The following is a 13,942-nucleotide window of genomic DNA, read 5'->3' on the forward strand; positions in this document are numbered from 1 at the left end:
TCTAAGAGATGAATTCATCCAACCCTCTCATTTGACAGAGCTAAGTGACCTCTCCAAGGCCACACAGCGATGATCAGCAGGATCCGATCTGGACTCCAGGTTGACCTGGCTCTAAGCCTGGTCTCCTTCCAGGTAAACTCCCCTCAGTGGAATCCTCCCACCTTACCTTCTCTTTAAGCATGCAGGGACCCTTTGCTGTGTCTTTAAACAGAGCTGATATCTGCCATTCACACTTTAGATTGATCTAGGGCACCAAGTTGCCTCTTTATCCTTCAGCGTGGAGTGAAAATCTTTCTTTCGAACTTGCTGATTTATGTCAGCCAGTAGGGGAGAAGCTGGAGGAAGCAATGGCCTTCCCAGCAGCTAAAATCAGGTTGAGAGAAATTCTAGGGATAGTAACTTCCAAACATATCTAGTTGTGTGTGTTTTTTGAACTTTGCCAAATCAACCCACCCTAATTCCTATAATCTGAGGAAGTCCCTGTTTTGTACAGCCCCTTGCCACATGCCCGTTTCTTTAATGTAGTCTGGAGGCCCACTCCCTCCAGACACCCTAACCCGTAGTACATCTGTGTGCTGCTTCTAGCTGAACTCTGGGTGCCTGTGCCCCCCTGGCCCAGCCTCAGTTTCTCAGTGACTGGCTGCTCTTCTGGGGCTGTACATGCCTAGGGGAGTGAGCGAGAGGGCACAGGGAGCAATTTGAAGTCAGGTTCTTCCCTTTGCTGACCTCTGCTTCACAGCAAGCCTCAAAGAGACCCAGATAGTTAGGCAGCCCTGAGCAGGGGATCATGAACAGGATAAATGGAGAAATCTTATCCCAGACCAGTCTATGGAAAGGAGAAGAGAGAGGGAATCCATCTGGCCAGGTGGCCTTCTACTCCAGTCTCCTGTTTCTCATTGCTCAAGGCTGCCCTATCGAGTGAAAGAAAACCTAGAATGGTTTACATCATCCAGCCCTTCACCTGGTCTGGGTTGCCTGGTGGGGTGACTAAGACCTGCCAACCACGAGTGGCCTTAGACCTTAGTTGCCTGGCCCCTACTGGTTTGATGTTGCTGTAACTATTGCCTATTACCAGTGAGCAGGGAAGTGCCAAGAAATGTCCCAGTGAGCCCCTGGGTTCCAGACATCCTCCGCTCTACCCCTATCCTTATCGTAACACCTAGGTCCTCATGTACTCAGAGTCAGTCACCCCAGCCTTTGTTGACCCACATGCTTGAGAGCCAAAGTGAGTGAGTGGCGGTCACAAGTTCCTGTTCATTGAGGCTTTACTGGGTCCAGTGCCCTCACGTCACAGCCATGTTCTGGGTTGACTTATATTCCTCTGAAATCCATATGTTCAAGTTATAACCCCCAATTCTTCAAGATGTGACTTTATTTGGGGATAGGGTCTTTAAAGAGGTAATAAAGTAAAATGAGGTTCTTAGGGTGGGTGTTGATCCAACACAACTGTTGTCCTTATGAAAAGAGGAAATCTCGGAATGAATGCACACGGAGGGAGAGCACTGTGTGAAGATGGAGACCAGTGTGTGCCTCTGGAAGCCACGGCATGTCGGAGGGTGCCAGCAAGCCAACAGAAGCTGGGGGAGAGGCACACACAGATCCTCTCTCACAGCCCCCAGCAAAGACAACCCTGCCAACGCCTAGATTCCAGACTTCTAGTCTCCATAACTGTGAGACAATAAATGTTTGGTGTTTAAGCCACCCAGGTTGAGGTATTTTTTATGGCAGCCACAGCACGGTAATATAGACCAGGACCTCAAATCTAGCAAAGCCCAAGATGGTAAGGACAGGGTTATCAAGTCCACAAGTGGCTCACCGTGTGTGACAGTGAGAAGGGCTGCTTCTGCTTCCACTGCTTGGCTCCCAGCTTGGGCAGCTTTCCGAGACATGGCATTACTCCTCACCTATTCTTTGATGCCCTTGCTGCAGCCTGGAGGACCGCTCCCTGGGAGGCACTGCCCCCTTCTGGCCACTTGGCTGACCTTTAAAGGCTGTGCCACTGTTGCATCAGGTTCGCTTCTTCCGAGCAATGGGCTTCATGGTAAAGCCAGTGAATCCCATGGCCACAGGCGCATTGCACTAAGTCCCATGCTAAGAAAGAGACCCTTTTTCTAAGTCAAATTTTGTGGGATAACAAATCAATGAAAAAGGCTTTCTGTAAGCCCTTAAATGATACTGTTGGCAGAAGTATAATGGGTTTTGGAAAACAAACCGTGAAACAAACCACTCACACTGGCATACTCCAGAATGAGGGTAATTTGGAGCATTATTCCCACATTTTCTTTTCATTTTCTTTGGTGAGGAAAGCACTCACCAAAACCCAAAACATGCTTCAACTTTGTTGCCTCTTTGTAAGTGAAAAGAAATATAATGTGCAACAGTTTTATTTCTATTAAAGGTGATGTCCCAGCATGCCCTGACCACCAGAGCCCTAAGAAACTGATGACAGTCACATTGGTGACATGCAGCAGGCCCCTAAATCACCCTGAGGTTCACTGCCCACCCCTGTAGCACGTATGTGTCTTAGGAGAGAATCTAGGGGCCGACACTCCCTCATTGCCAAGTCAGTGATGTCGCCAATATATTGGAACAATGTGACGTTCCCTGGAATAGCAGCATAACCAACGTCAGCCCTCATGGGCTGGATCAGGACAGAGAAAAGACGAGGCCACACCACACGGAGGCTGCACAGTGCGGCTCTTCTGTTGTCTCACCATATCAAGGCAACCTGCCTTCCATCCTCCGTTATATAGGTGCTGAGAGGAAAGCACTCACCAAATAAATAGCTTCACGCTAAGTAGCAGAGGCTGTACTGATTTGTTCCAATAAAAATACAAAATCCCACTTAGTATCTATTAATACCGTGGTGCTTCACTGTTATCTGCTGTGATTCATTTCATAGTTAGAGATGACAAACTGGGGAATTGAAGGGGAATATGTTAGGAGTCACAACCCCCACCTTCTTCAAGTCTTCCACAGCTGTGTTAATCTCCTAGAGTCTTCCTTCTGATCTTGACATGAAGGGTGGTTTCTGGGGCTTCCATTCAGACCCTCCTGCTGTTATGGGTATAGGAGCACAGGTCAAAAAACATATGTGTATGTGTGTACATACTATATTCAGGGTCAGGCCAAAACACCTATCTTTTGGCCTCCAGTGGCCCACTTCTAAACTGCAGACCACAGTGGAGTTTCAGGTTCTCTGATGTCAGTGTCAACTCAGATCCCACATTTATGGGGCCTTGAAAAATTTAGAGATTTCTTTTCCCCTGGACCACAATTACCCTGAAAAGTGGCCATAATTCTTTCTGGGGAAAGATCATAGGACTATTGGCTGAAGATTCTTGTGGGTACATTTCAGGGTTTTGTCTTAAGGAACTCGCCTTCCCTTCAATTCAACAGGCTTTGACCTGGATCTGGAATCTAAGTGAAGAGTTACAATGCTCCAGGATTGTGGCTGTTTTTCTGATGATATAATCCAAGCAACAATCTAAGTAGTTTCTCATATATTTGACCCCTAGAAAAACTATGACCTATCTTAGTCAATGTCATGGGTCCCTGTGGGCTAAGGCATCCTGATTCTCTCTCTTGCCCTGTTGCCCAGTATAATGATTACACCCACCTAGATTCTAATGTTGAGGTGTAGCTACCTGCCTATCTTAACCTGGGAGGTCATCCCCGTTGACATTAAGGAGACTAATTCTGTGACAGCATCTCCTGCCATTAACGTTGACCTTTACAGGATAGCTACTATCAAGCTTCGTGTCTATATTAATTTCTTGTGGCTGCTATAGCAAAACACAGACAAAGAAAAACAAAAAGCTTCAGCTGTTTAAAACAACAAAAATTTAGGGCAGCGCCTGTGGCTCAGTCGGTGGGGCACCGGCCCCATGTACCGAGGGTGGTGGGTTCAGGCCCAGCCCCGGCCGAACTGCAACAACAAAAAAAAAATAGCCGGATGTTGTGGCGGGCGCCTGTAGTCCCAGCTACTTGGGAGGCTGAGGCAAGAGAATCGCTTAAACCCAGGAGTTGGAAGTTGCTATGAGCTGTGTGATGCCATGGCACTCTACTTAGGGCCATAAAGTAAAACTCTGTCTCTACAAAAAAAAAACAGAAATTTATCCTCTCATAGTTTCAGAGGCTAGAAGTCTGAAACGAAGGTGTTGGCAGAGCTAAACTGCCTTGGAAGGCTCTGGAAAGAATCTTCCCTTGCCTTTTCCTAGCTTCTGGGAGTGGACAGCAGCCCCCTGTGTCCCAGGGTTTATTGCGGCATCACTGCGATTTCCGCCTCCATCGCCATCTGGCCATCTTCATACCTGTGCCTCTGTGTCTCTGTCTCCAAACCTTTCTCTCCTTATAAAGACATCAGTCATTTGAGTCAGGGACCACCCTAATCCAGTATAACCTCATTTTAACTTGGCTATACCTGCAAAAGACCCTATTTCCAAAGAAGATCACATTCACAGATTACCCAGGGGTTAGGACTTCAACATAATTGTGTCATGGGGGACACAATTCAATTCACAGTATAGGTATCCCCTACCAGTGAATTCCTTTTGTCCTGGATGAAAACCATGTCCTCCAAGCTCTCCTAGGAAACATAATTCTCCAGTTATACCTAATAAATCCATTCTAACATGCCCACTCCCCTCAATTGTCTGACCTTCTTAAACAACAGGATTGAATAAACCAAGGAAGTTCTGGCATCTCCACTCCATGTACCACCATCATCTTAGCTTTATGGAACCATTTCAGAAAACTATTAAAATCAGCTCCAGGCATCTTTGCTATAATATTGAATTCTAAGCCAGAAATAAGTGCCCTATGCCAATGAATTCTCCTCTATCCAGCCTTCTTTTCTACAACCTCTTGCGCCTTCCCATGCTCTGACCCACTCCCAGGCGTGTTCTCAGGACTATCTTCCCAAAGCAGGACACACAGGTCCCCTCTCAGGCTACACTGAGGCTGACTCTGGTTACCAGGCAGAGGCAGTGAGGGGCGGTGATGGCGTCAGTTCTTCAGACAACTAAGCACCAACTCGCAGGGCATATACTTCCAGCAAGATCTCCAAGAAATGGAAAGCTGTTCCCTTCTAAAAAGAGAGAAGGGAACAGCTTCTGCCGGGAGAAGGTTTGGGGGGTTCAAGATGCACAGGTTCACATCCCCAAAGATGTCTATGCCAGGTCTCCAGGTCCACTCTTTTCCTATCAGGGCCCTGACTTTACTTAGGGCTCTGCTTTAGTGTCTTTGCAACTCTTCCACCCTATGAACCAGCTTCTGAGCTGATTTCAGCACAGTCTGCTCTGTGCAACACGAGATGGAGTCTCTCTTAAAATTTCCATAATGGTAGGGAGAATAATGCCCCCCACCCCCCACCAAGATGTCTGCATTCTAATCTCTGCAACCTGTGAATATGTTAGGTTACATGACAAGAGAGAACTAAGGTTGCAGATGGAGTTAAGTTTGCTAATCGGCTGAATTTCAGATGGGGAAGATTACCCTGAATTATTCAGGTAATCACAAGGGTCTTTAAAAGTGAAAAGGGCAGGCAGCTGGGGAGAGTCAGAGGAGGCCATGTGAGATGGACTCACCACCTGTCACTGGCTTTGAAGATGGAGGAAGGGGCCCTGAGCCAAGGGATGTGGGAAGCCTCTAGAAGCTGGGAGAGGCAAGGAAACAGGTTCTCCCCTAAAGCCTAGAGAAGGGAGCACAGCTCTGCTAACACTTTGATTTTAACCTAGCAAGACCCATGTCCAACTTCTGATCCACAGATCTAAAATAATAAATATGCTTTATTCTAAGCCAGTGGTTCTCAGCCTGTGGGTCATAACCCACAGGAACTGTACTAAAGGGCTGCAGCATTAGGAAGGTTGAGAACCACTGTTCTAAGCCATTAAGTGGGCGATCATTTGCTGTAGCATGCTACAGACATAGGAAATGAACACAGAAGCCCTGATGTTGAGAATGTGGCCTTGGCAGCCCAAACTTTCAGTTTCTATTTGAAAGATCTCCATGGCAATCCAAGTAGCCAAGTCAGTTCACAGCTGTGCAATTGTCATTATCTTGTGACCAGTCAAGCACTGTGGCTACGTGACCCCCGGCCCATTGCCCCCATCTTGCAGCTGGATGCCTAAGGAGGAGCTACCGGTACCCCCCTCCCTACTAGCTATGGGGGCTCTACTGCCTTCAGAGCCACAGGTAGTGCCACTCCAAGATCCCGCGCTGAAAGTCGGTTTTGTAAAGCCACTTCTGCTTCCAGTTACTAGACCCCGCACCCCCTACAATCTCGCCACTCAGTGATCTACAGAACAGCAATATTGGCCTCACCTGGTAGCTTGTTAGGAACACAGACTCTCAGGCTACTCTGCATTTGAACAGAAGTCCCAAATGATTCAAATGCACGTGAACATTCTAGAAGTTCTGGCCAACAGAATACAACTCCAGAATTCAAAGTTGATGATTTATTTGGAGTGTGTCTCCAGGCAGCAGGAGTGAGGGAAGGGGAGTGAGGCAGGAAGGATGGAGAGCAATTCCAGAGGACTCAGTGTTGTGCTGGCCACTGCTCACGACAAGCTGCAGGGACAGCTGGCTGCCCAGCAGGCGCTTGCTCGCCCACTCTGGACAGGCAATCTAGAGAAGGTTCTCTCTCCTAATTCTCATGGCCAAAGTGGGAATTAACTAACTCCCTGCACTTCCAGCCCCCTTGGCAGCACTAGGGAAGGCAGATCTCACACCCTGACACGGGACATTTTAGAAAGGGGGAGTGCGGCTGGCCAGCATCACGTGAGTGAGAAATCCAGCCATCCAGATGACTCACTAGCCCAGGAGGTGTACCACGTAGACCCAAGTGACCCTGGCTCAGTTCACTCCCCCAGGAACCCACTGGACCTTACCAGACAGGCTGAGACATGTTCACTCTTTCATGCTTTGGTTTGAGTCCTGTGCTCTGAAAGTTTGCTGGGGACTCAGAGGCTAAGCAGACCACTTCCACTGCCATCGTCTGCTTGGATGTCTGTTGTCTGCAGCATGAGGGCAAACTCTCATCTGAAGAACTAGTGGGCAGAGGGACACAGCCCCCAAATTGAAGATGGCTTAGACAGCTCCTTTTACCCTGGATGCACTCAGAAATCCCTAAGGACATTACAAAAGCATACGGGTATCGGTCCAGAAGAATCTTTGATTCCTGGAGAGATGCAATTGGAGAACTGTGACCTTGGGAAAGGACTTGACCTCTGTAATTCCAGTTTCCTCATCTGTGACAAGAGGCAACACCCAATAGCAATAAGCCAGCCAGAGGAGCCGAGACGTAGGGTGATGGTGTTCTCCCACCGTCCCCAGCTCAGCCCCACTGATGGATCACATTGAGCTCTCTTAACAGAGGACTCTTCTAAAAGAGGCAAAAAGACCTTCCTATAGGTCATAAGTGGACATCCCTAGAAGTGGTGCCACTCTCTGCCCTCTCTAACCTTCCCCTCCACACCATGGGCATGCACACTTAGGGTGGGGAAGCCCCCTTCAGTGTGCATATGGCTGATGGTAGCTGCATAATCAATGGCATACACGCAGACCCCAGCCCTTGATCCCATCCTGAGAGTTTCCCAGGGAACATCAAAAAGATATGCTGTGTCTCAGGTACTGAGCAAGCATGATGAATGTGCCCCACTTAGAAGTCCAGATTGTCATGGTGCACCCCACCCTCCCGCTTTGGCCCCCCAGGTCCACGTCCCTGGGCTCAGCCACTTGGACACTGGCAGACTGCGGAAGCACCACCATTGCCTGGTGCTATGTCGGACGCCAAAGATACCGCAGCAGCCAGGGTCGTCACTGTCCTCACACTGTCGGCAGAGGTGACGGCTTCACGCTCGTTAGTTGATGCATTGCTAAGACCCATGCAATAGCAAGGGGCTCCAGATTACCACTGGCTCCACTGTTTCACCTTGCTTCAGGAGATAATTAAGGAATTAAAATATTTTTGCACATGTATTTTTTGGCCAGTGCAAAGTGAAGTACTGCTAAGACCCGTAGGCCCAGAGTGATTGTCATTCTCCCTTTCCCAAAGGAGGATAATCCAGGAACAGTCCATGGAGAGTGCCCCACTCTTCATAAGTCATCCTGAGAGTTAGGGCTGAAGAAGGGAAACCCTCCTCCTCAGAAACTGACACAGCCGAGATATTCAGTACCAAGCACCCGTCAGTTTCCTCTCCACAATGCCTATGTCCCTCGGATGGGGGACATGCCATTGAGCAGTGCCATGAATAGTAAGCTGAGACCTGTAAGTACTGTGGGAAGATGAGAAGAACAAGTCTCAGAGTGAGGGTGGGAGGGTTTATAGAAGAGGAAGGGACCAGCTTCAAAGCCAGACTTTCTCTCCATTGGATTCTTGCCAGAGGCAAGCTTTAGAAGGGAGAGTGCAGGCTAGGTGAAGAATGGAGGGTTTGGCAGTAAAAGAACTTGTCCCCTGCAATGGGATGGGGCAGGGAGTTTAGAGGGGGCATCTGCTGTCCAGGGGGAGTTGGGACAGAATACAGGACAGTCAAGAGTTAAAACCCGCCAACTGCATAAGGCAGGTATCATTCTGGAAGATTTTAATAGCGCTTTATAAAATATTAATGCATTCTATTTACTTAGAAGTTTATAATTATGATAAGAGTTAATAACTTAGACCTTTATAATAAGCACAATTAACAGTATTATTTCTCCTAGATTCAACTCTCAATGTTTCCAGTGAGAAAATCTGGAAGGGAGTTAGTTGCATACACAGTTATTTTGTGACTGTTTATGAAATTGGAAAGAGGTAACTGGGTTTTATGAAAAGTCTGTCCTTACCACAAAACTCCAGAATTCGCATGGATCCTTAAAAATTTAAAATGAAACATAGGTAACATATTTGGTACTAAATGTTGCAGAAAAATGTAAAAAGTGCAAAGCAATGAACACTCGGAAAACCATTTTGTTGAATGGTGAGGACTATTCACACATAAATACAGGATATCCCATAGGTCACCCCTGAAGTCACCATACATAGGAAAAATGGGACATTGTAGCTAAATGTACCTTTATTTACAAAATACTCATTACAAATGTTACAAGGAGGTGGCAAACATATAGAGAATAGTTTGGAAATATTTTGTGAAATAGAGGCGGCTCCTGTGATCTTGGGAACTGCCTTTAGGCCCGGTCACATGAAAATCCAGCCACCGGGACATGAGGCAGGCAGCACCTGTGACTGTGGTACACTGACGGTCAGAGGTGGCTGCTGTGCCAGGCTCTGCAGGGGCATCATCCCATTTCCAATAACAGAGACTGGTGGGGAACTCGTTGCCACTGTGACCCCAGTTCCCACAGGACGAGCAGAAATAAAGAGAACATCACATGGCCAGTCTCCCCACCCCACCCCCGCCATCACAAATGCACCAGGAACTTAATTTGTGCTGAGCATCATCCAAAGCCCAGAAGAAAACACCATCCCTGCCTTCAAGCGGCTCCAGATCCAGTCATGACGTCAGGCAGTGCATCGATTATCTCAGCAAAACAGGACACATTACGTCCCAAAGGTATTCCAGGTACAAAGGGGCTGGGGGCCAGAGTGGCCCGGGAACCGAAGGCAGGCTTCCCAGGGAAATGGCATTGCAGTTGGCCTGGGAAGGTCAGTCAGAGTCCTCTGGGGGAGAGGAAGGAGGAGGGCACTCCTGACAAAGGCTATTCTGCAAAGAGATGGGCCGAGGTCTGAGCAGCTGTGAGAAGTTCAGGATGGCACCAAGGAGTGGAGCAGAGAGTGGAGGGAGCCTGATAGGAGAATGGCTGGGCCACAGCACATGAGGGGCTTGAAGGCCATGCAGCACATATGTGCCCCTACTATGTGCCAGGCACTGACTGCTCTTAGCAACCTGCATTTAATAACTTCTGAAACCTCACCACCACCCTCTTCCCAATTTACAGGGGAGGAAAACGGGCACTTCTCCCAGGTCAGACAGCTTGAAAGTGGTCAAATTGGGACCTTCTGCTGCAGGCTCTGAGGAGCAGACTGTCAAGTGGCATGTTCTCAAGGGATAACTCTGGGGCAGAGCAGGGATCCCCGTACCACTTGGTCTCTAAACCAGGTGTGCATGGGAGCTCCGGGGGAACTCTCCAGTGCCCAGCCCACCCGAGGCTCTGGGGTCTGGCCCAGGTAAATGTGTTTTATTGTAATAAATTCCATAGGTGGGATCTGCTGGGCAGGTTCTTCAAAAACACACAGCGTTGCCTCCCATTTGCTAGACAAGGAAACTGAGGCCCAGCAGGGCCATCACTGCCCACCAAAGTCTTCATGACATGAGATGACCTAGAGATAGGGAGGAGGGAGAGAAGGTGGGAAAGGGGAAGGAACTCCACGTTGAGCAGACACCTTCCCTACGTGCAGGACGAAGGCCGCTGGTGTCTTAGGGAGGGATCTTCCACATGACATTGAATCCCATTGTACACATTTTAGTTTCCTGTTGCTGCTACAACAAATTATCACAAACTTAGTGGCTTAAAACACCAATTTACTCTCTTGTCCTTGAGGTCATAAGCTTGAAATGAGTCTTACAGGGTAAAAATCAAGATGTCAGCAGGGTTTATTCCTTCAGGAGGTTCTAGGGAGAATCTGTTTTCTTGGCCCTTCCAGCTGCTGGGCTACAAGGCATTCTGAAGCCCTTGGCTTGTGGCCGCATCACTCCGATCTATGCGTCCACTGTCACATCTCACCTTCTGTTATGAAATGCCCCCTGGCCTCTTACGTTGCCTCCCCGCCCCCGCCCCTGGGCTAATGCATGCAGGGCAATAAATATCTCCATCAGGTCATTAATTTAATAACTCCTACAAAGTGCCTTTTACTTTGGAGGATGACATATTTGTAGATTCTTGGGGAGGGGATTGTCATTTTGCCTACGACTCTCATGATGAGAAAATTCACTCCTTTTTCAATTCTCTTTAATCTTTTTATTTTCTCAAGAAAGCAAGTCCAGGTGCTTGGCCAGTGTATCCAGCACCTCATGAACACATGCTAATCTCATGTTGCAGCAGAGTGAGCAAGCTCAGGCCAGAGCCTTCGCAGACAATTTGTGCTGCCTCAGTTTCCTCATCTATAAAATGTGGAGAATTATAGTACAGACCTCCTAGGGCTGGGAGGACAGAATGAGATAAAACAGGTAAGGTGTTTAGGTTGCACCCAACACCACGTTGTAAATGCTACGTAAATCTTAATTCTTCTGATTATTGAGGATCCATTTCCAGAAAGTACAAGGAATTTATCTTTACAATAAGGTCACTATCTATAAGAAAAGGCAAGAGAACCATTAAAACATGAGTACAATAAATCAATACTACAGGTGCTGCACAGAGATGGCAGAAATCCCAAGTGGTGTGATCCTCAGTGTCGTTTGACAGCGATGGTGTCCTGAACACCAGCCCAGAACTGGTGCTGTGAAAATAATTTATAATAGTATTCACAGAATACATGAAGGAATGAATTACAGCCATGTGTTATTTCAGGTAATTTTCCATATTACCCCTTCAGTCCTTGCAATAGCTGAGCAAAACAGGCTCAGAGATTAAACAATGTCAAGGCTCTCAGGAAATACTGCTGTGATCCAGTCCACCTGCCACTGGGCTGCCTTCTAAGATGTGTCTCCCCCACTCCATCCAAGTTCTATTTTTATTGCAGGAGAGAGAAGGTCTTTTTCTCTAAGGTGCTAATCTGGTCTCCTATCCTTAAAGGCTGGGAAGAAAACCCTTTTTTTAATAAACCATATTTTTTAAATTTCAGATTAATGTGAGGGTACAACAACTAGGCTACAAAATTTGTGTATGTTAGATAGAGTCCCTCTTGTAGTTCTGTCCGACACCCACAAGGTGTGCCAATATCCTTACATTGTGTCCATTAAGTGGGAGCACAACATCCTCTCTCCTTCGCCCTTTTCCTCTCTCCGCCGTTGCCCCTCCCCCCAACTGAATTGAACTGAATCGAACTCTTATGGGGGGGAGGGGTGTTACTCTTGACCTGCCCCCAAATTTTACTCAAACAACCCTAGCCCATCACTTTCCGCCTTTAGAGGAAAGGCCACCAGAGGGCAGTACTAATCTATGTTTCTTCAGCAAAAGCCAAATAGCCGCAGAGCAGACGGTCCTCAGTCTAGCTAACGCCTCCTCCACACTTCCACAAAGCCCACTCCTGGGGAAGGAGAGGCCATCGCCTTATCAAGCCCCCAAATATCCCAGGACATAACTCTCAAACACACAGCCTCTGAGAACAACAGTAGGTAGTGGTGTAATATTTTATCTGCATTTTACAGATTAGGACACTGGTGCAGAGTTTAAGCTAGAGACCAACTAGTCCCTAACCCCCAACTCCCCATCCTGAACAAATTTCTACCCTGCCAAGTTCATGGGAACCCTGGAACTTAGAGACTATTTGCATTTTGTGTGAAGAAAGGAGAAAGAACCCATAAAGCCAAGCCCTATCAAAGTTGAATTTGAGGGGAGGTAAGTAAATGTCCATGAGCTTGGAGATGTTGTAGCCCCAGCTGGTGGGCCACCAGCCCAGCATCTCCCACCACCCAGGTCCCTGAGTCCCTCATGAGAGGTAACATTACTAGGCATGTACAGTGCCACCTGCCGAATGTGCAGTATTAATGTAACACTCTGAAGCAGTCAGTTCTCATTTACAGATGAAGAAACTAAGGCTGCGGTCAGACTTCTAAAAGAGCAGGATTCTCCAGCCCCTGAAAGTCAAGGCCAGAAGTGATGGCACCTGTTTGATCACGGTCTGGCTGTGGGGGTCTGCATCTATTCAGTCTATTCACCCTTCGGTAGAACTCAGAGCCAGGGAGGGCTCCTGTATGCTGCAACCACTGGGCACTTACTCCAGAAAGAGCAGCAGGGCTCTCCTCCTCTCCTGGGAAAAGGCTTCCAAATGGCAAAGTTTTCCCAAGTTGTAAGCAAATGGTTGAATGTTGGTTAAAGGAGGCTCAGATGCTGGGCCTCCTGCCTGTCAATGCCTGGCCTCCGGGACTCTGGCATTCAGCACCATCCTTTCCTGCAGCTTTAGCCAGACCCTGGGCTCTACACTGTACGTACATTACATCATTTTTTCCTTCAGAATTCACAGCAGGTACTGGGTGTATCCTCCATTTTGATTGATAAGTAAATGGAGGTCTTGTAAGATTATGAAACTCTGCAGAGATTGTACACCTACCAAATAGAAAAGCAGGGATTTGAACCCAGCTCCATCTACTCCCAAATTCCATGTTTTTAATGTCTTTTGCTTTGTCCCAAAGATATGTGGAGCCTTTCTCATTGAAGAGGCTTTCTTCTGGACTATAGGATGCAAGCGGTAGCCCTAGAATTTCCAAGGCTGCTCAGGCTCCCACCCAGCCAATTGATATATTTTATTCATTACTTTATTATTTTTTCCTAAAGTTAGGCAGAGTACATTTTCTCAGGCTTGAAATTTCAATTTCAAAAAGTCTAAAATAATTTCATCCACAAAGTGTCCCTGGGTGACAGAGACTTTTCCTGGGACTCACTAGTGGGGCTTCCAGGCTGCAACTCCAAAACCTCACGGCGGTGGGGGTAGTGGGGGTAGGGTAGAAGCAGGCAACTCTTGTTGTCCATCCCTATGACTGAAGCCAGTCTTTATAAAAGTCTGGACTGAGGGGCCTTCTGGGGATGCTTTGGACACTGCTTCCCTGAAGGTTTACCTTCGTGGTCTAGTTCAGGGAGGCTGTGGTACCCAGCAACTGGGCTCTTGATGCCAGAGGCTGTCGATATAGACAAGGTCCCCTAAGACAGGCCAGACTTTCTATGATCTCCTGGGCAAAAGAAACTGGGACCCACATGCAGCTCGGGAGACAGGTGAGCACTCCTCAGAAATGCTGCTAAGAAGGAGACCCCAGAGATGGCAAAAGGGGGCAGAATAGTGTTGAGA

Source organism: Nycticebus coucang, chromosome 17 (assembly GCF_027406575.1).
Source record: "Nycticebus coucang isolate mNycCou1 chromosome 17, mNycCou1.pri, whole genome shotgun sequence".
NCBI classification, from domain to species: Eukaryota; Metazoa; Chordata; class Mammalia; order Primates; family Lorisidae; genus Nycticebus; species Nycticebus coucang.